Source organism: Neodiprion fabricii, chromosome 7 (assembly GCF_021155785.1).
Source record: "Neodiprion fabricii isolate iyNeoFabr1 chromosome 7, iyNeoFabr1.1, whole genome shotgun sequence".
NCBI lineage: Eukaryota > Metazoa > Arthropoda > Insecta > Hymenoptera > Diprionidae > Neodiprion > Neodiprion fabricii.
Genome location: NC_060245.1, coordinates 8111811 through 8132468, shown reverse-complemented (window position 1 = coordinate 8132468; position 20658 = coordinate 8111811). Strand labels below are relative to the sequence as shown.

General features: G+C 36.7%; 1 protein-coding gene across 16 annotated transcripts in view; it reads right to left on the bottom strand.

Annotated features, from left to right (window-relative positions):
• LOC124187153 (thyrotroph embryonic factor) overlaps nucleotides 1-20658 on the bottom strand; it is a 219627-nt gene that overhangs the window by 16967 nt on the left and 182002 nt on the right. The gene's annotated exons all lie outside the window — the stretch shown is intronic.

Sequence of the window (20658 nt, the reverse complement as noted above, 5' to 3'; positions counted from 1 at the left end):
AGCGGATCTTGAACTTTAGAGCCAGTCGATGTATTCGTTATTGATATGCATCATATTAGCGATTCATCATCTTTCTACTTCATCCTACTTTTTCAACGATAAGAATTCAGGTTTGCCTACGCGTTTAACTTTCTTCAGCTATATTATTTTTTTTTTTTTTTAATTGTTTTGTACAGTGATCATTTTTTCGATGCTACCTATGCAGGTAACGAAACAGTTCACACGATATAACTTCACATGCTTACGTACAATATTTATGTACGTATTTGCATGAAAATCGATACACATAATATAAGTATCCTGTTCGATCAACCTCTTGTGATAATTCTTATCAGAATTATAATAGGCATATCCTCCCAGGTTTCTTACTTATTCCTTACTTTATACACGTGGAGATTTTGTAATTCAATTATAGCTGGAATATTAATTTGAAAAGAATGGTAATTACGTTTAAAATGCCCAGTTACTGTTTTTGGTCCATCATCTTGAACCTACTCATTTGAATTTTAGATTTTCGGAGCTAGATTCACTACCAGCAAATTCAAAAACCGTACGAAAGTAGTTGTCATCGGGGTTACATGACGTTGATATTTCATGCTCCATCTGAAATTTCACACGTTTCAGATTAAATTGTGAATTAGCGAATTCAATAGTCGCAAATCATCGAAAATGGACTTTCTCTAAATTGATGTTATATTCGGAGTCTATATCCATTACATCGGAACCAGCATTCCGAATTTTCAAAATTGTGATTAATGTTCATTATTAGGGGACCTCTCACAGAAAACAAGTTGATTGGAATAGCTGGAATTCATCCGAATCGAACTGTCCCTCTAAATAAACTTCTTTGTTAAAGCCAGCCAACTTTTATTTTGATCACTTTTCTGCATATCCATTAGAGTGAATTGGTCGGAATGTAACACCTTGTACATGTATGTGGTGATCGGACGTCGCATTGTTGTCGCAGCCTTGAGCGTCCCCGCGTTACAAACCAGCAACAATGAGATGCACAATACTGTTTCGTGTTCAAAAATCGGTATCTCGAGTCGTGAAAACAGCACTTGCCAATGCCTGCCCATAACTGAGAGTTAGAAGAAAGCTGATGTTAAAAAGCCTCACACCATTACTTAACTCAGTTTCTCTCTAGTCGGTACTATTCCAATGGATTGTACAACAAAAAATGGAGTGTATAAGAACCTTCATACACCAATCAATGACTCGAAATGGGCGTGCGATCATTTTCGAATTTGGATCGCTTTGTTTCACTGAATAAATCAGAATATTATTGTGCTAATCACGGGGTGACAACCACAAGAGATCAGTGATCGCAACTCATTACATCTCCGCGGTACAGAAAGGTCAATGACCCAATCGTACCATTGACAACCCTAAAAGTGTAAGACAGATTTATGATACAAGGAATTTGTAAAGTTGATAACATTCGTGCCGATTTGGGTGGCAAAAGCTTTGTCTCGTGGTAAAAATCGTGATGGTGTTCTATCAGATTATGATTCAAGTACAAGTAGGAACTTTTGAGATATGACGACTTTTTCGTCGTCTTCGAAAGACAATAAAAGTTTAAAGAATAGCGTAATAAGTGAACATCTACACTATCACCTTGTGAAATTGCTCATAGGATATTTGATAGGCATTTAGAATTTTTTAACGACTCTATTCAGGGGCAAGATATAATAATTGTTATGGGGATTGAATTGGTATCACGCTAAAGATCTTACTCATCCTCATGATGTTAATGAATACAGGTTTCCACTCACTGCTACCTTTCTCAGATGCAGTTGTGAACCCCGTTCAACACATTAACAATCATAAAATTTATCCTGCAATTGGTTTCAGAGTCATTTTACTGGAAGTCAGAAAATCAAACAACATAGTCCGGGTTTGTGAATGAATGGATAGCATCAGCCCCCCTCCCCCCCCCCCCTTCTTTACAGTCGCCCCATTGCTCCCTGGTCCCCTTCTTGATACTCAACGCCCCTACGAGACTTGACCAACGCCAGGTTGATTCCATGCATAGGGTCGCACAGCCAGCCTTGGGCCAAATTATAACGTACGTCGTTCAGCTGCTTAGCCACCGTAGTAACTCCACTCTTTCCTCAGTTCGTAATATTTCTAAAAACCTAGTTCACCCGATATGCGACTAACAGGGAACTCATTTCGCCAGCACTTTCCAATATCTTCATTCCCGGTGCTGACCACATCTCCAAGGAAATGAATGACTGATGACGGTTGATGAGTCGTCGAACATTTGATCAAAGGTGGAAGGAGTCGATTATATTTGCAAGAAGGTGAAAGTATATCTGTGTTCAGTGAAAACCCGACCCGCAAGGGGTTGATAATTTGTTTAATCATACGAGGAATCGATTTTCCGAAGACGAAAAAGTCGGCGAGTATAGTCTTCTAGATCTTTAAGACTACTTTCCGGGGTTAAACGTTTTCTTGCAAAACAAGATGATAAGATTAATGTTCATATGCTAAAATAAAGGAGACAAACAAGGAATCTGGGATTGGCACTATATGAATTTTGTCCAAGTCGTTCGGGTCCTGCGTTTCAGGTATTCGGCCAAGGATTTTCCGGTTGGGTTAGGTATCCTTGAATCGGGGCACGAGCAGCGATTCTTCTTTTTCTTCACCAAATGTTATATCCGCACCCGTAAAACCGAAGGTTGACTTTCTCGTCGGGACTGCTGCATTGTCCTCGTTCTTTTTTCTCCTCGTTTAACCAATTTTATCGCCAAACACGATGGTTTCTGTCGCTGACCGAGTCGATATGCGTGCAGAGGAACTTGATAATAGGAATTTGAAACAACACCAACCTTCTTGAAACGTATCTACTTTATGTCTATATCATAGAAACGTGATTCAAACCTAAGTAAATACGACGTTCTATTAATTGGCCATGTATCGCAATTCATGCTGTCGTTAGTTTTGGCTGAATATTCGTAGTACCGATTTTCGCCACTCGCGGCGTACCTACGTGTTGTTCGTCGCTTGAAAATATGTATGTGCGTACAAATTTAGTATTGCAGCCATTTTTCCAGCCACAAGTTGTCACTTGAATTCAATAATCATAACATTGGACCGACCAAACAACATGGACACAGTGAGTGGCGAAAATTGGTATTACCAACTCTCAGCCAAAGGCCAGCCTAACTTTGTTTTCCAGAGTGTCTACACCTTGCCCTCTTACTTCCTGTACACGGCGCACGTTTGAGTCTATCAGCGTTGTATATTCACAGCTTAAAACTGGTAAAACAATTCAATTGCGTATCGTTCATGCGACCAAATAATAAAGTGACACATTTTCGTGGACTTCCTTCATCATCAACCATCGGGATGATGGTGTAACAAGTTTGCAGATGAATACATGTATAGATATTGCTTTGGCTTGTACCGCGTTACTGGGCCACCTCGTAACCGACTCAGCATATAAACAATCACATTTGTTTGGAGATAGTTTTCTGCGACCTTGGCCGCCGGTTATTTTAAACATCCGCCGGGAGGCGAATACCTCGCATTTTCCTGGTCCATAACCTATTCCAGATACCTTTCATCGTTGGTGTATGCAGAAGAAAAACGGTTGGTGAGGAATATTCGAAAAAGCGAGACCACGCGTTGGTGGAAAAGTTTCGTTTCATCGAAAGAAAATTGAGTGAAAATACACTACTGGCGGAAAGTTACCGGACTAGAGTTGAAAAAAGTGCCGGAACGGTTTTTTATGCCATTTCGCCGGTAGTTAGCCTAGGCCAATTTGACTAACGGCATTTTAAAGAGGGGGGATTTACCTACATTTTGGATTTTCAAACAAATTTTTACGATTTTTTTGACTCTTAGCACACAGTTTTGAAAACGACCATTTCTTGTCGTTTTTTTGTTCCTTTGTGAGTGGACCCCGTTTGCAGTAAAAAACTTTTTTAAGCATTTCTCCGACTAAAATCATAAAGGGGGAAGCCCAAGCTTCAATTTCGTTTTGTACAAAAATTTTTGCGATTTTTTTTCCCACAAATATTTCGTTTTTTGATAAAAAAATAAACAATTTGAATATTGCTACGGACTACAAAACGACAAGGTTTACAACAAAACCTTAGGCGGTAAAAAGTTGCATTACTTCTTGTTGAGTTTATGAAAATTTTTGCAGATTTTTTTTTCAAATTTTTTTTTTATCTATTTCCGGTCGGAGCTCGATTGATCTCAACATCATGATAATAATATAATTAAATTTTTTACTTACATCTTATACATTATACATAAATTTTACATAAAAATAAGTAAGTCAAGAATTTGATTATATTATTATCATAGTGTTGAGATCCATCGAGCTCCAACCGGAAATAGATTAGAAAAAATTTCGCAAAAATTTTTCTACAAAACGAAATTGAAGCTTAGGCTTCCCCCTTTATGATTTTAGTCAGAGAAATGCATAAAAAAGATTTTTACTGCAAACGAGGTCCACTCACAAAAGAACAAAAAAACATCAATAAATATTCGTTTTCAGAACTGTGTGCTAAGTGTCAAAAAAAATCGTAAAATTTTTTTTGAAAAGCCAAAATGTAGGTAAATCCCCCCTCTTTAAAATGCCGTTAGTAAAATTGGCCTAGGCCAACTACCGGCGAAATGGCATAAAAAACCATTCCGACACTTTTTCAAACTCTTGTCCGGAAACTTTCCGCCGGTAGTGTATATACGAGGAAATTACAAGAATTATATTTCCAAACGAATGTGTTACCAATTTTCGTTTTTATCACGACGATGAAAAGCCGTTTACAACGATTCGAGCAAACATCGCGTGCTGATATTCGAATGGCTCACGTTGATCATTTAGCAAAAGAAATAAAACTGGCTCGTATAAATATTAGTATCCAGAGCAACTGGAAAGATTACCCTGCAGCTCCCTCCTCTTTCTTTGAGCATTCGTACAGATCAAATGTAGGTAGGCACACCTTCTCGCAGTGATTCTGAAACTACTAATTATTTGGACAAGTTCAAGAGAATTATCCAAAAATTATCCATCTCCAAATCACTGCGGGCATATGCATCCACAAATGTGATGCTTGGAACGTGACGCGCAAGAACTTGCTAGCTCGGCGTTCATGCAAGTATTACCTCAAAGTTATACGTACGAGGAAACAATTCCGAGCCTCCGAGAACGCGTTGGAAAGCTGGAATCTATCGAGTGTCAGTTACTGATGGCCTTGGCAAACGTAATCGAGATCCAACTTGCCGCGACGATGAATTATACAGATGCAATACACGTGCCTTCGCCTCGCGTCACAATATTCTCACATTCACGAAATGCGCCGTTTTATTTTGTACTCTTTCTCGTGACACCGTCGTGATTAGCGGTTTTTTCCATAAATTATATTCACTTCCGACGAGTCACTGCTTTCAATACGTTAAACAGGTTTTCAACAGAAAATTTTTCCACACGTGCTTTCGTGCGGATGAAATTCAAGATCTTCTCCACAACCGCAATCGTCTCGTTCGTCATAATTATTTTTCGGCCGAAAAAGAACAAGAGAAATGGAAATTCTCACCATTGACGGTCGAATATTTTTATTTGTTTAAGTGTTTCCTTTCTCCTCTCGTTCTCTCTCAACAGAAAAGCACTACATCAGTATTCTTCGCCGAAATGACACTTTGTGTCAATATTTTGCTGATCCAACGAGAAGTTGGAATGATTAGAAACCGTAAGAAGCTTTCAACTGGGTAGTAAAGAGTTGAGGTGAAGGATGCACGCCACCCTTGTGGGTCTTCGGGTCAAGGTAAAACTTCAAGCATATCTTTAGAGTAACGTGAATGCATTGCCACGGCTTCAATCTGATTATCTTCTTTCCCTTTGCCCTTAACAGCCAAGCTGGAGAACGGCCTTGGGGAATGCATGTTGTATTTGTTGCGTTAACTTCCAATATACACAGAAACCGGTATCTCAAAAATACCCATATATTATAGGAACACATGGATTTACCGTGTAGTATGACGGTTATTCCGTTTCTCTAACACATTTCTTACCACACGTAACTGGAGTACGATGTTCTATACAGTACAAGACTAATTCTCGTACCTCGACAGTAAATCCATCCGTTAATCTACCATACGTGAATTTCGATTATACCCTGTTCTCGGTGCAACTATCTCCTATTTTCCTCACCATTGCTATCACAGTTCAATAAAAAATTCATTCGTGCGTCGGAGAGAGCCTTCACTGGTACAGACACTGAGGAACATACAGCAGAGAATAACTTACAGTTAAAGAAAAAATGTAGATATATCTCAGAGTACGGATGCTCAAATGTATATTTCATCATATTTTGCTGGATAAATGATCGATAACATTCTATTTCTGTAGCGTTTTTTCCTTCGGCAAGTTGCACCGAGATGCGAAAACGATTTACCGCCTGACCGTCAAAAGAAGGGGATAAAACCTGCAGCCCAAATTAGTTGTCTAACGCTTTCTAAAGACGACTTGAGTTAAGACAGTACACAGCACGATGGTGGAGTAAAAACTGGTGAGTGTAATCAGGCAAAACAAAGAAAGGTTATAACTCAGAGTATGGGTTCCGAATCTGAGGTCACACTGCGCGGCAACACGTAGATACTAATTTTTGACACGGTGTTCGTCAGTAGTCATGCCTAGCCGAGTTATGTCCTTCAAAAGAGGTTAGCTTTTGGTATTTACACTCTTCATAATCACGACACAAAATCGTCTGTTTCTAACGAGTTGGTGGTTCAAAATGAGAATTCTTGCGTCCTTGTATCAAACTATGGATAATTGGATAACTATATGTCCATTCGGAATTATCTGAACGCTACTACATCAACATCTCAAGACTACCAATCCGGTTTCACTCTAATAACATCAATGATCATCGTAAAGTGTTCGTACAGCTCAAAGGTTCAAACTCCAACCTATTTCCTGAATTCCCAGCTCCATTTTTATTATAATTAACGAATGAGGTCATTCTTGATCTCTTGAGTTGTTAAAAACTTTTGTTTCCGATATTTCCCAACTCATTTACGTATACTCATCCAGACCAAGAATTATTGTTTCAAAATATTCATGCAAAAAAAAAAGAATTATTTTTTAAATAATCTCAACGACCGTGCGTCCATGTCGAAAGCCTTGTTATCGGCATTATTTGAATATGCGTCAATGATACATCCCAATTTCCATTTCCTCCCTTGTTTGAAACAACCCTGAGTGTGAGATTAAAATTTTTCTTGTCATAACAGATCCCAACTTCTCATGTCAGCTTAGTTATTCACCTTCGTATTCGCGGGCAAGTCAATCGCGAGGCAACAAGCTCTTTACGATTTGCTTACACCCTGTTTGTTCCACTGCACTGTAGGATTAGTAGCGCGGAACCGAGTGCAGGTTGACCTTTGTGCGGTCAGCCACGAGGCGTCCTCCGGAGGAACGTCGGGAGTCTGATGTCCAGACTGTGGAGCCCGCAGTACGATCCAGGCGGATTGTGTTACATGTTCGTTTCCGACATGCAGGACACACATATCGACTGGACAGCGTGCTGTTTCCATGAACAACGAGAAGCAAGAAGTGCTCAACATAAGCACGCATATTTTTATGAAATCAGCCCGCTCCGGTGTCATTGAGAAAAAAATCTGCCGTCATTTCGATTCAGTAACTTCAAAATAATGAAAAAAGAGTCCGGAAGGTCAGTATGAGTCCAACTTTCTGCGGATATATCATAGAGTAGAATTTCTTCGTCGGTCGCTATTTGACAGAGGTTTCTTTTTAGAAGACTCAGAGATCTTGTCGATTCAAATTAGATCGTTTTTTCAACTAGGAATCTTGAACGATAACCTCGAGTTGCAGTACCGAAGCTCGAATCTTCTGTTCGTCTCTGTGATATTTTGCTTCCTCGGTTCAAAATCTCATATGTACAGCTATACATACAGGATTAAATGAATAAGACGCGATTGTTGAAGTTGATTTATACCGATGATGTTTGCCCAGGTGAGGCAATATCTTGAATTTGCTCTTTCCTCTCCTTTTTCTTCTACCTTTATTTTCACATGATTGTGATTATTGATGCATGCTGTTATGTTCTTTTCTCCGTCCACGCATACGTATTCGTCATTTTGGGTTCTCCCCAGTTGGAGCTCTTTTTGCGAAGAACGGTAAAAAACTTGTTTGAGAATGGGTTGATTTTTAACTGACTGAAGTTTTCTAGCTTTGATTAATAGATTTCACTTTCATTGATTGGAAACAAGGTAATGACGAAGCCTATGGATTGTACGCTGTGTAATTTGCAAAAGACACTAATCTGGTGCAAAAAAATGTGTAATTTTCTATAAAAATCTCTATGATTTTTAAGGGAATTTGGAAAACGATCGTAGTTTTTGAACAGAATTTATCTTGAAATTTTTCTGTTTTTCACAAACAGTTGTAAAATGGCTTGTTTTTCACGTTTTCGTACATCAACCGTTGAAACGGATGTAATTTTTTGTAGTATATTGTAGAACTCTTGATTCGCACGAACAACTACTTCTTGTTTGTTTTTCATAAAACTCACCTATTGAGACAAAGTGAGTTTAAATATATGCGACACACCTCAAAATCTACCGAGATTATTCTCGAAAGATAAGAAGACTCTTCAAATGCAGATCCATTATCTGATAGGTATTAGTCATCAGTTGCCTTTTCCTTCTGAGAAAGATGCGACGTTTAGCAATGCTTCAAGAATAGTAGTACTTTCTCGTGATTCTACGAAAAATGCTTTCTATACATTGATATTTTTCTGCGAAATTCTGTAAAATATAATCTCTTTGTTCTCGAAAACAAACTATTTCTATTGAATTTCGACTTTTGTAATAAATGAGTACCTATAATTCTACAAGCGTTGACGCAATTTTGATTTCATGATTACGAGCAACGGATTTTTTTTCGTAGTGAAATGCTGTTTACCATAACTTTCCGAAGTAGTTTGTATTCTTTTACATAAATTCATGGTGTTCGGTTCAATTTTTTTCAGTACTTGATTTTCAATTTTATTCTAGATGATTATAGTGATTACAATTTCTTCCAACATGTCATCTTTTTTCGCGAAACATGAAAAAAAAGACATAATAACAACGATTATCTACTATAAGGCGTATAGTTATAGAATGATAGGGAATATCCCTAGGCTGCAGTGGTGTCCTCTGGACGCTATGCCACGCAGCGCCGTTTTCGAGTGAAAACTTTCCTGTCTCATGCGTATGTGTTAAAACCTGAACGACGGACGCACGTGCTGCGTGCCCTGAGAAATGCACGATTGTTTTAAATAAATACTTCTTGAACTGAAACGATAAGTGTGACCGCTCGTCCATAATTATCTCCTACACTACGATGAAAAATGATTTTGTATTTTCCCGTCTTCTCACACGACATCACCATCAAAATTATTATCACCGAGACATGCGACGAGTGAGTGGTGAAATCACCATATCATGAGCAGAAGCTCCCAGACACTGATGCCACTCTGGTAATTCAAAATGTAGCAGCTAGATAAAAAAAAAAAAAATGTACCTTATAGGTAGTAAAATGTACCGAATGAAATTCAACTACTGTGAGGTTATGTTTTTATTCCGCCAGGTGGTGTTTTCATTGTTTTCGCGTTTGTCAGTGAGGCAGGCCACTGAAAGTTCATTTTCGGCAGACTCATGAGCATGCGTAACCCACACAAAAGCGTACGAAATTTCCGAAGCTTAAATTATAACGCAAAAACTGTACAAAACAATCAATATCTCTAAAAGTACTAAAAAATCATGAAGCGTACCAGCGTACAAAAACGGGCGAAATTTACCAGAAAAGTAGAATTGCACTAGAAACGGCAACACTGGCCTGGGCATAGGTATAACAACCGCATGGCTAACGACGCCCGGCGTCGTCCTACGATAGTGAAAGAGGTTTCGCTTTCGTCGGCATGATGAGGTTAGACTAGGTTAGGTTACACATGCCTCCGCGCACTCTCTTTCCAGTTCCGCTCTTCCCCGCCCCCGCGACGGCATCTTGGTGCAGTCCGTGACTCGTGAGCCGGAGAACTACCTCGCGTTTCCCTATCACTCGGTGACCTACTGCCGTGAGGAATTGAGCCTCCCTCTTCACTGCGCCGCCCGGGAGGATGAAACCTCCGCGTGTCAGTCCCGCGGCTTAGAAAGTGAACGCAGATGTGTTGGTGGGCAAATTCTGCCTCTGTGTGAACCGTCGTCAGAATGTAGTAGGTACCTGGCGAAAGGGGAACTGCGCACCACCTTCTCTCAGGAATTTATTTTCGGACACCTGATAGACAGACGCGTGTTTCGCATGGCTGGCCAAAAGAGGTCGCGAAATTCAGGGAGGCACTAGAAGTACTGTAATGTTTTTTTCGTGTCGTAAGCCAGTCAAGAACTAGAGTCTCATTTACGTTTCGACCCTTTGAGGGGGACCCTCCTCAGACTGTAATTAGTCTATTTACAATCACAAAAATTGAATCAACTAAGATTCAGGTCGTCAACTACAATTGCGACAGAATCAGGTTAGGTTTACCATTCCTGTCAGTATGCATCCGACCACTACTAACAAGGACTTCAATATATACGTGTATTTAATGTTGTCCGAAAAAACATTACTATACATCAAGAATGTCCAGAACGCTTTCCTGCATCTAGAAGTATTATTCGTGTAAATATACGAACCCTGTAACTGTTTGTATAATTCTCTGCGACAAAGAAGCTTTCCACGTGACACCAGACAAGACTTTAAGGTCGAATTTTGATTAACTTCATTTTGCACTTATTTTAATCTGCCCATCGAAAGAAGTCCTCTGAACTTTTTCCAAATTTTTATCACAATTGGTTCTTCGGTAACAAAGAAAATTATTTTCGTCGTGAAAGTAGCGTTTTATTTTCTTGCGGAAAACGTTTTGAATGGTATTGGTTTCTTCGTAAATTTGCCAATTATCGTCATCGGCTGATATCTCGTTACAATTATTTTCTTCATTTGTTTTTCAATTCAATTGAATCAATATATAAATTGATTTGAATAAAATTTGAATTACTATAATAATTCAAGAATAAGTAATAGAAATGTAGGCAAGGATACTTTGTTTAAAATTCACGAAAAAACCTACACTTCACAGAATAGAAGAGCTAAACAAAATATCGGATACATCGAAACGTAGAAATATATTTTACGTACTTTTTAAAAAGTAGAAAGGTCATCATGTAGAAAGCCAAAGTAGAGAACCGTCGGAATGAATAATTTAATTTTTTACATTTTAAGGATTCTGTATACCGGATTTACGGGTTTTTGCAACTTCGATCACAGAAAAAATTACCTCGCGAAAATAGATTTTCGGAGTCTGAGGCGAATTTTTTTATGGTTTTTGGGGTTTTCGGAGCCTAGCTCGACTGTTTCGTGGTTTCCAAGAAAAATACAATGGACAAAAAAATTATCGCTTAAAAATATACACTGAGTTTCTCATATCAAAACAAAAACAAGAAAATAAAGACGCGATAAAAAATTATTAAAATTTTTTACCAGTTTTCGTATTTTAAAATACTTGGAACAACTTGCCCAGCCTCCGGGAAAAGATGTCACACGCTGTAATTTTCTTTGTTTTTGAAAATTCAAAAAACCCTATTCAGACTTACTCTGGATCACGAATTTTCTCTAGGTCCGCAATGGATGCATCTACGGTGCCCATATTCGAAGTAAATGAAATTTTTATTCAAAAAAATTCCAAAAATCGGAGAGTAAATAGTTTTTGAAGTCAAATCTACTATCGATTTCGATAACTTTACCTAAGCATATTGTCACTCTTACTGTTGGTTCTGTAACTCCAATTATCAGATTTGTAAATATTGCCACAATTGCTGTAGATTCAACTCTAAAAAAGTGATGCCCATATATTCACCGCTGCAGATGTAAAATCTACATTATTCTTCTTTCTCTGTTGCTTTTTCATTTTCCTGCTTGTAATAATTAAATACTTGGTAATACTGAAAGTAACCAGTTACTTACGCATTAATTGGCAACTGCCAAGAGCGGCACTGATTGCAGTCCACTGTGCATCCTTAATTAAAAGTTGTCAGTAACAACCACGTCAGCTTCGAGAGTGCAAAAGGCGAATAGTCGCATCGGTCCAGGCAAATCCGAAGAGTTGTCTGTACTCTGTTAATCTTTATAATGTCTTACGGTTGATCTTTTGCTTTTTTTTCAGGACTAGCATCAGCCCGCGTGCTCAGACACTGAATTTTCAGAATGATAGTAGCAGTAAAAATGAATAACTAAACAAAGACACAGCAGTGTACCATAATTTTGATAGGGTTATCTAAATAACATTTCAAAAAGTTAGTTCCGAGAGTAATCTTGTTGGTCAACTAATGCATACATTCGTGTAATTTTTCGAATATCACTTCTTAAACATTCACAGGTCATCTTTCGCTCTTCTTGTTAATCACCTGAAGATATGAAAATATTTTCCGATTGCTGTATAAAATACAAATTCATTCATTTATTTATGCATATTGAAACAGAATGTTTCACGACTTTTTGATATCAAAATTAATTAAATCTGTGCAAGTGTTTTGTGCTCGTGTTCGATGAGATAAACGATCATTTTTACCTATCATAGTAACTTTTTCAATAACATTAAACGGATATTTTGGTACTGGAAATTGGAGCGACTAATGAATTTCAAGTAACAGATATAATATTATTCAAACTACACTCATCAATACTAGTATTTATAAAATAATTTTTGATTACCGTTTACTATATAATACGGTTTTAAAATAATGCGATTGACATGAATCTATCTTACGTCAACCTACAAGAAATATGCAATATATTTTATAAAACGATTGTTCATTTCGTAATTTTGATACTTGACGGAATGATAATTTTATATAAATCAAACTTTAAACGATAATTAACATACGAATGCTTTCATTCACGAATTTTATGCATCTGAGCGTTTTTATGGAGTGTTCAATTCTCTACAAAAGGATGTATTTTCCATTACTGTCGGTATATTTTTCAACGACTTATAAAATTTCAATGAGTAAGAAAAATTTTTCCCACGTTATTTCCACAAGACACTTCATCACAAAGCGAAATATCTTAGAGTTGATGAACAGGGCTCGAATTTTGAGGGCATTTTTTTTTTTATCGATTCGAAAGCGTTCAAGCCCCTGGGTGAATAAAAGTTCAAAAACAACCCTATTAAGAACCACCCTAATATGTGTTCAATATAAAAGTCCGTAATAATGTATACAAAATATAATGTTATATAGCTGCAGAAATTTGTGCCAGCTCCGATGGGGAGAGTAAATTTTTGTTCTTATAATCTTAGCACCTCCATAAAATTACGTAACGATGCACGTATAATCGTGTGCAATACGTGACTTCTGGCAAACGCGGCCTTGAAACTGGGTGGTAAACCTGATTGTGTGGTTTGAAGAAACGGAATAATGCGAGAAATGATGAGAATTTGCGGTAAATGGGGATCCAAAGCGTGACATCTACAGAGAGGAATTCTCTTACGGAGTCTTTCTGAAGATGCGTGTACAACTGTACACATATAGGCATATATACATCCATACCTGCATATATTCCGCGACTCCTCTTCCATAAACCTGTCCACATACATAATTCATAGGCTGGTTCTATCTGCCGCTTACATAGCGTCACTTTATTTATTATTATCTATTCACCGTAAGAATAGAAGTTTCGTTTCTTTCGTCGCGTCACACGACGCGACGCTTCGTATATTCTTTTCTCACACCTCTCACACATACCGCGGATGAATAAACGCCCATCTTTTTTCAGCAACATTTCAACCGGCTGAATTTCGTCTAGTCTCTCAGTCTTCAGAAATTTCGCAAGAATTCTAAAATTTTTGGCCAATTTTTGCCAATGCATTCTCACAGTTTGTCAATGAGCACAACTTTCCAAATTCCGTTGTACCCGAAACTTGAATTTTCAAAATTGATACTCCATCACAGAAAAAATCAATATTTTCAGAAAACTGAAGTTAGTAACGTTGATATAACGAAACGTGACGGAATAAATGGTTATTGTACAATTTTAGAACAATTTTCAAGGAATTGCTTTTTCAAAATATGAACATGTGTTCTTTGTTATCATTCACTGTCTCAATATTCAACGATCTTCAGGGTCCAATTAAGGATTTTTCCTAAACACGCACCGTTAAAGCAACGTTACTAACTTCAACCTCAAACGTCTTTTCAGCTGCGAAAGCACCGAGAGTCAGTGACATCTGGCGGCTGGTATTCCAGCAGTAATTCATTCGTTTTACAGTAACAGAAACTTGGGATTCTCCAGCGCGTGAGGCTTTGATAACGATTTCTGATTAAACTTTCACATTACACAACACGGAGAACTGATCAACACAGGAACGAAAAAGTCTCTCTACATCTACTAAACTCGTTTTCTCAGTTAATGGACCAAGTTCTATGAACAACGGTAAAATAGTTGTAGAATCCAAATTTTGTTCGAGTTGAGAGGATAATTGTGTTGAATCGTAAAACTCGGCACATCCATGGACAGGTACAATTAATAATTCAAGAAATATCAAACGTTCAGTAATTCTGCTTCCATCATTCGATACCAATTTGTAATCGAGAAGTACACTTACACAACATTACTCAACGCCTTTGTTGTCTTTTGTTTTTTACCTTCTGCCAGATTTTTATAACTAATAGGCATTCTGTACGATGCGAAGTTGCAAATGTATCCGGAAATTAAGTGAGGCATTCAATTGCTGGATATTCCGAGTATCCCTTTATATCGCAATAGCGATTTCATTCCTTTCGGGGAGGGGGGTTAGCTCATTCAGCCGAAAATTTAGACACGCACGACAAATATTGCACACGTCCAATTACTTATTTACTTGAGTAAAACGAACAAGTCTCGTACCCCATGCGTAGACGTAAAGAAATTATTCTAAGATAATTAAAAACGCAAATTCTTCGAACCGGATAAACCGGTATACAAGTAATAAATATTTTCAGAACCTTTGTTACTTTCTAATCTTCACCACTATGCAATGCCTATAAACGGAATTAATATTCTTACAATATTTTTGCAGATATGTAATATGTCTTGTCAATCTCGACTTGTCATTCCATTGGCAGAGAAAAAGCAAGAAAAAAAATCGTTCATTAAAAGCATGATAATTTTAGATAAAAGCCGTAAAATTTCTGCCGATTCGTGATTTTTAATCTGCTTATTTTTATTTTTTTATAAATTCAATACACAACGCGGGTCGATTTCTCTCGTTTAATAACTGCATCGAGACAAATCGCGCATCGCAGGTTACGGAAATACAAATACGCGCGTCAATTAAGACACGTTAGACAAGCGTGGAAAAACCAGGTATCTGGATAGAGAAGAAAAATAGGGGAATTACACTAATACATGAAACTCCTTCCGGAAACTTGTTTGCCGCATGCCGCGGCAGCGGCTAAAAGCTGAACGAGCCACGATTCCGCTTTCCAGCAGCACTCGTTAGTCATAATTTTTCACTTCCTATCACCATTATCGTGATTGCTTTTCCGCTTTTTTTTTTCAGTCTTGTATTTATTATTTCTATTTGCGTTCTTTTTTCGTTCATCGCGTTAAACATAGATCAACGTTTTTAGCGAGGGACCCACGTGCAGGAAAATTCGTCATATTATGCGCAGTTCGTGTCTATGAAACGTTATTGCCAGTGGGTTTTAAGTTTAATTCGGTGTTTCCGAAAATTTCCCACGCCAATTTTCCACGGAAGTATTAACAGTGTAATTTAGGTCACAGCTCGAGCGAAGCTGGGCTTTGAAATATTGCAAGGGATCATCATGGTGTTTCAATAAATATATATATGAGGTATTCCGTGCCAACTGAGAGGACATTTTCCCTGACCCCCGCCAATTTGCTTCATCATTTTTTATGTGATTTGACAGCCTAAAAATAGCACTCACCATTTTTTTCAGATTTTTCGTCCCAAACATTCTTTTTTAAAAAATGTTACAAACCCTTTCATGGTCTTAAAAAAAAAGCCATTTATTATTTTTTTTTACAAAAATTCACATAATTTCTGGGTCCCAAAACAAACATTTTGAGCCATAGTTCAGAGGGGAGAATTGATTTTTTTGTATTTTTTAAATATTTTTTTAGGGGAACAATTTTTCTTATTTTGTATGTACTATCTAATAATAATTCCTAACGGCTCGGCATTTGCCAAACTAATGAATTTTTTCGATTCAAGAATTATTTATAATCGAAATAGTTGGAATGCTCAATTTTTCTTTTAATTTTTCTGGAATTGAAAAAAAAACCTAAAATCACTTATTTTTCGTTAACTGGGATGATCCCTTAAAAACAATCCTCACAACGATCTATAATTTGTGATGAAAATATCATCATCAAAAATCACTTATAATCTCATACGGATGTTGCGCTATCATTCGATTCATTATGCCCATTGGCGGAGTTTTGAACGATAATAAATTCTGATTCACCGCATAGCTAATGATCGTTATAAATAATCACATATCAGGAAGAAAATTGAATTCAATTTGCATGATGTCACAACGTCATTTCAAAAATTAGCTTCATATTGCTGATTTTTAAGAAAACAATTATCTACCATACGTAGCACAGCTACAAATAATTGCGATCATTCAGTGATCATCAAATCCATATTCGATAATTCGTAATCTTTTCAATCATCGCGATATTGTTAACGATCACTAATAACTATTGGTGGCTATTTATATCTTAAATAACGATTGTCTTGACAGAAATAATGATAACAGCGATATTGCCATGCTAATGATAACGATGACTACAATGAATTTTTCATTATTAAATTCTAGGATTTCAATGATGTTAACGAATTGAATGATTGTAATAATTTTAATGGTTTCAGTGGTTTGCATGACGATCTTGGAGGCAATTCGAAACATGTTCATGGTGATAATTACGTTTGGAAAAATGATGCATGATATTCAATTGAAGGTCATTTTTCTAATGACAGCAACGATATTATATTGGTGGGAACAAATGTTTGTAACGATGATGGTATTGTTCGAAACAATGATAACACTGCTAAATATTATAAATAAGAATAAAAATCGTAGAATTGTAAGTATAAACAGGACAATGTCGTTTTGTTGATGTCATAATTATATTAGCGAGTGTGATAATATTACCGTATTGCAGTAACGCAACGTTATAATAGTCTCGATAATCGTTATAAAACAATGCGTCAATACCGACGTTCATTATTTTTCACCAGGGACGGTGCATAAAATGACGGATAAAAAACATAAGCGTAGAAGAATAATACCCTGGAATTTTGTATGATTCAACGGAAATAATTAATGATAAAATACACGTGCTAGTACGATAGATTCAAACTAATTGCAAATTAAATAAATGGATCATTATAACTTCACAGCAGGTTTTTTTTTTTTTTTTTTTTTCTTTTCACCTTTCGCCGGAACCACATCTGATTTTGAATGTGACTTTTCCACATTCGAAATATCTCAATTAAAACGCGGTTTGATGATTGGACTGGATTCATTTTAATATCAATAATAATATACTTATTTTTGAAAATACAGCAAAGAAAACTGGAAAAAGTATATTTCTTATGTATGGGGCATTCCATGCCAACCCATCGAGCTCCTGACCCCGATCAATTTATATTTTTCCGATTCTTTTTATATGATGGACTTTCCTCCAAAAACCAAGAAAAAGTTTTGAAATTACATATTTTTTTTTATTCGTTATTCAAGCTATCTCAAGAATCCACTGTTTCCTGAAAATTCACAGACGTTCCTTGATGGGAAATGATGATTTTGAGACCAGAACGGGAGTGTGATTCCGGTTTTTTCTATTTTTCCAAAAGTGTTCAAAAATTCTGTTTCAACAATTTCAATGCAAGTTATAAGATTCTTTAGTTTCGGCGGTTCTTTTCGGAATTTTCGAAAGATGAATAATAATTGATGATAAGTATCTACAGGAAAAATTAATATTTATTAAAATTATTGAAATAAAATGTTTGAATCCCTCTGGAAAATAGAAAAAACCGAAATCCCTGTAATCAAGAAATGTCTGTGAATTTTCTGGAAAAAATGGCCTTTTTCAAATAGCCTAGAAGACAAATTAAGAGGAAATTATTTCTTTTATTTTTCATTAATTTTGGAGGAAGCTCGATCATATGGAAAAAAAAAAATTATAAAAATGTAAATTGGTCATGGTCAAGGGCTCATTGAGTTCGCATTGAATGCCCCCTATATATTGTTTAAATTAAGGGAAAAATCACATACGACGAGGGGCCTCAAATTGTTCGACAATACAGCAGAATAATCCTGTACTTCGCGAGTATCAATTTTTTACCATAAACAATCAGCCTCGGAGCTTTTTGCGGCCGAAAATAAAAAAGAAAAAAGAAAAAAGAAAAAAAAACAATGTCACTAGTCGGGTCCAGCAGTCCGATTCGCAAGAACGGTTTTGCGTCAAATCGCGGGATGAGGAACAGTTTTCGCCCCGGTGCAGCGGCAGAGAACTCGTCGAGGTTCGCCGAGCAACAAGTGAAAGCTGCAGAGCCACTTTCCCCCGACAAGCATCGACTCGTGTTATTTCCGGGCCGATTCCCAACGCCGTTACCACTTGCCTCATCCCCCCTCCCGTTTTACCCCATTTCTCCCCCCCCCCCCTGCTCCACCAATTGGCCAACGACCAAGACCCGCTCCGCGATTAATCTCGACTCTCTCTCTCTCTCTCTCTCTCTCTCTCTCTCTTTCTCTCTTCCTTAACGAGTTAACAGTAGAACCTCGATTATCGAAACCTCGGTCATCCGAACCCTCAATTATCCGAACCATGTACCCAAACGCTCAATTATCCGAACTTCGGTTCAAACGATAAGTTTTTAGTTAGAAATATACGTTGATGCGTGGCTGAAAAACGTAAAACAGCCGTTCGTCAATTGACGACAGACGACTATGTAAAACCAAAGTAATAAAATAATCGTTCACTTTAAAATGAAAATGTTGACTCAAAATTCCTTTATTTGAAGTAGAAAAACAGTTTTTTGATGATATTGAGATGTTACGGACGTGTTTCAGAAATTGAGTTGTTTTTTTTTTTTCAAGAATTACCGTTTTTCTCGCAATGTAAGAATAATTCTACCAAATAAATAGCGGCAATAGATTTGTCAGGAAGCTTTACCCTTATTTCATATACTTAAGAATTAATTAATATGCAGTATGTCTCGAAAAGTTCTATACACTATAGTGTACAAAAAAGCGAATGGCTTAATATGTATTTAAAAGTTTATTACAGACTGTTTGTCGATCTCAATTTGCGTTGTATATATGTATATTATTATACCTTAAGATAAAAATTGCATTTCGGTCATCCGAACGTTTGATTATCCGAACTAGGCTCGGTCCCAATTAATTCGGATAATCTAGGTTCTACTACATTTCTTTCGTTCTTCTTTCTTGTTGCAATAATTGTAATATGTAGTATCAGCCGATATAAGATCCAATATAAGTCCATATCGTCTCAATTAATTGGCAATGTGATTCTCTGATTCCACTCAATAATATTTATCGCTTTCATTTACGTAAAGAAAAAAAAAAAATTTATCGTTACTTCTACGGAGCGGTGAATTATACAATTCCGGTGAATTGAAGGGTGTTCTGCCGAATTGATAATGCTCCTTTGGTACTATCAGGTGAAATAATATCGTAATATCAGTATGAAACTCTTTTTAATTTTACGAAATTATGTATCAACACAAACACGAAATGAGAAATTTCTGTAAGTCGAATAAAGTTTTTTTGAAGTTGCATGGAACTGAACAATTTTTTGAAGTTGTAGAATCACGTATTTGGATAGTTTTTAAATTTGCCTCAGTCTTGAAAATTTTTCTGGAATAATCAAAATTCTTTACGAAGATCTGTACGTCAGATGAAGAAGAAAAATGGAAAAAATTTACCACATTGATTTAAGAAGAAAAATGTACATTGTAAAGTTTTTAAGATAGCATTTGGGTCTGGGTTTCAGGATTTGTATATCCGATCTGAGAATATTGAGAAAAAAAAATAAAAAACACTGTTAAGTGGGATAAGAAATTGTTTGGCCGAGAAAAATAGAAGCGTGTTCGTATTTGGTGAGAAATTCTATTTTGGATAGGTGGAATTCAATTATTATTTCAACGTGTAAATTAAATCTCGAAAAGACGATTTTTACATGCGTAACTTTTTTCAATGCGGTTGTTACATACCAGTTGGATTACGCATGCGTTAAAAATAACCTAATTCGGGATAAACTTCAGGGTTTTTTCATTCAACGAATAATAAGAGGTTTGAAACAACTCGTTAAAGCCACATTTTAACCGGTAACGTATCTCTCAAAATCTCTGATTCAAGCTCGGAATTTCCACTGCGTAAAGTGACTACTTAACAAAAGAATCCCGTTCATAGTTTCATAGAGTCATCGTTAATTTTAAAATATATCAGGGAAATTCGATATTTCAGGATTTCAGAGTTAATCAAAAGTTGGTGTATTTGCATTTGTAATTGTTCTATTTTGTTCGTTTGAATTTTTGGAAGACAAAAAAACAAAAAAAATGGCGTAAAATC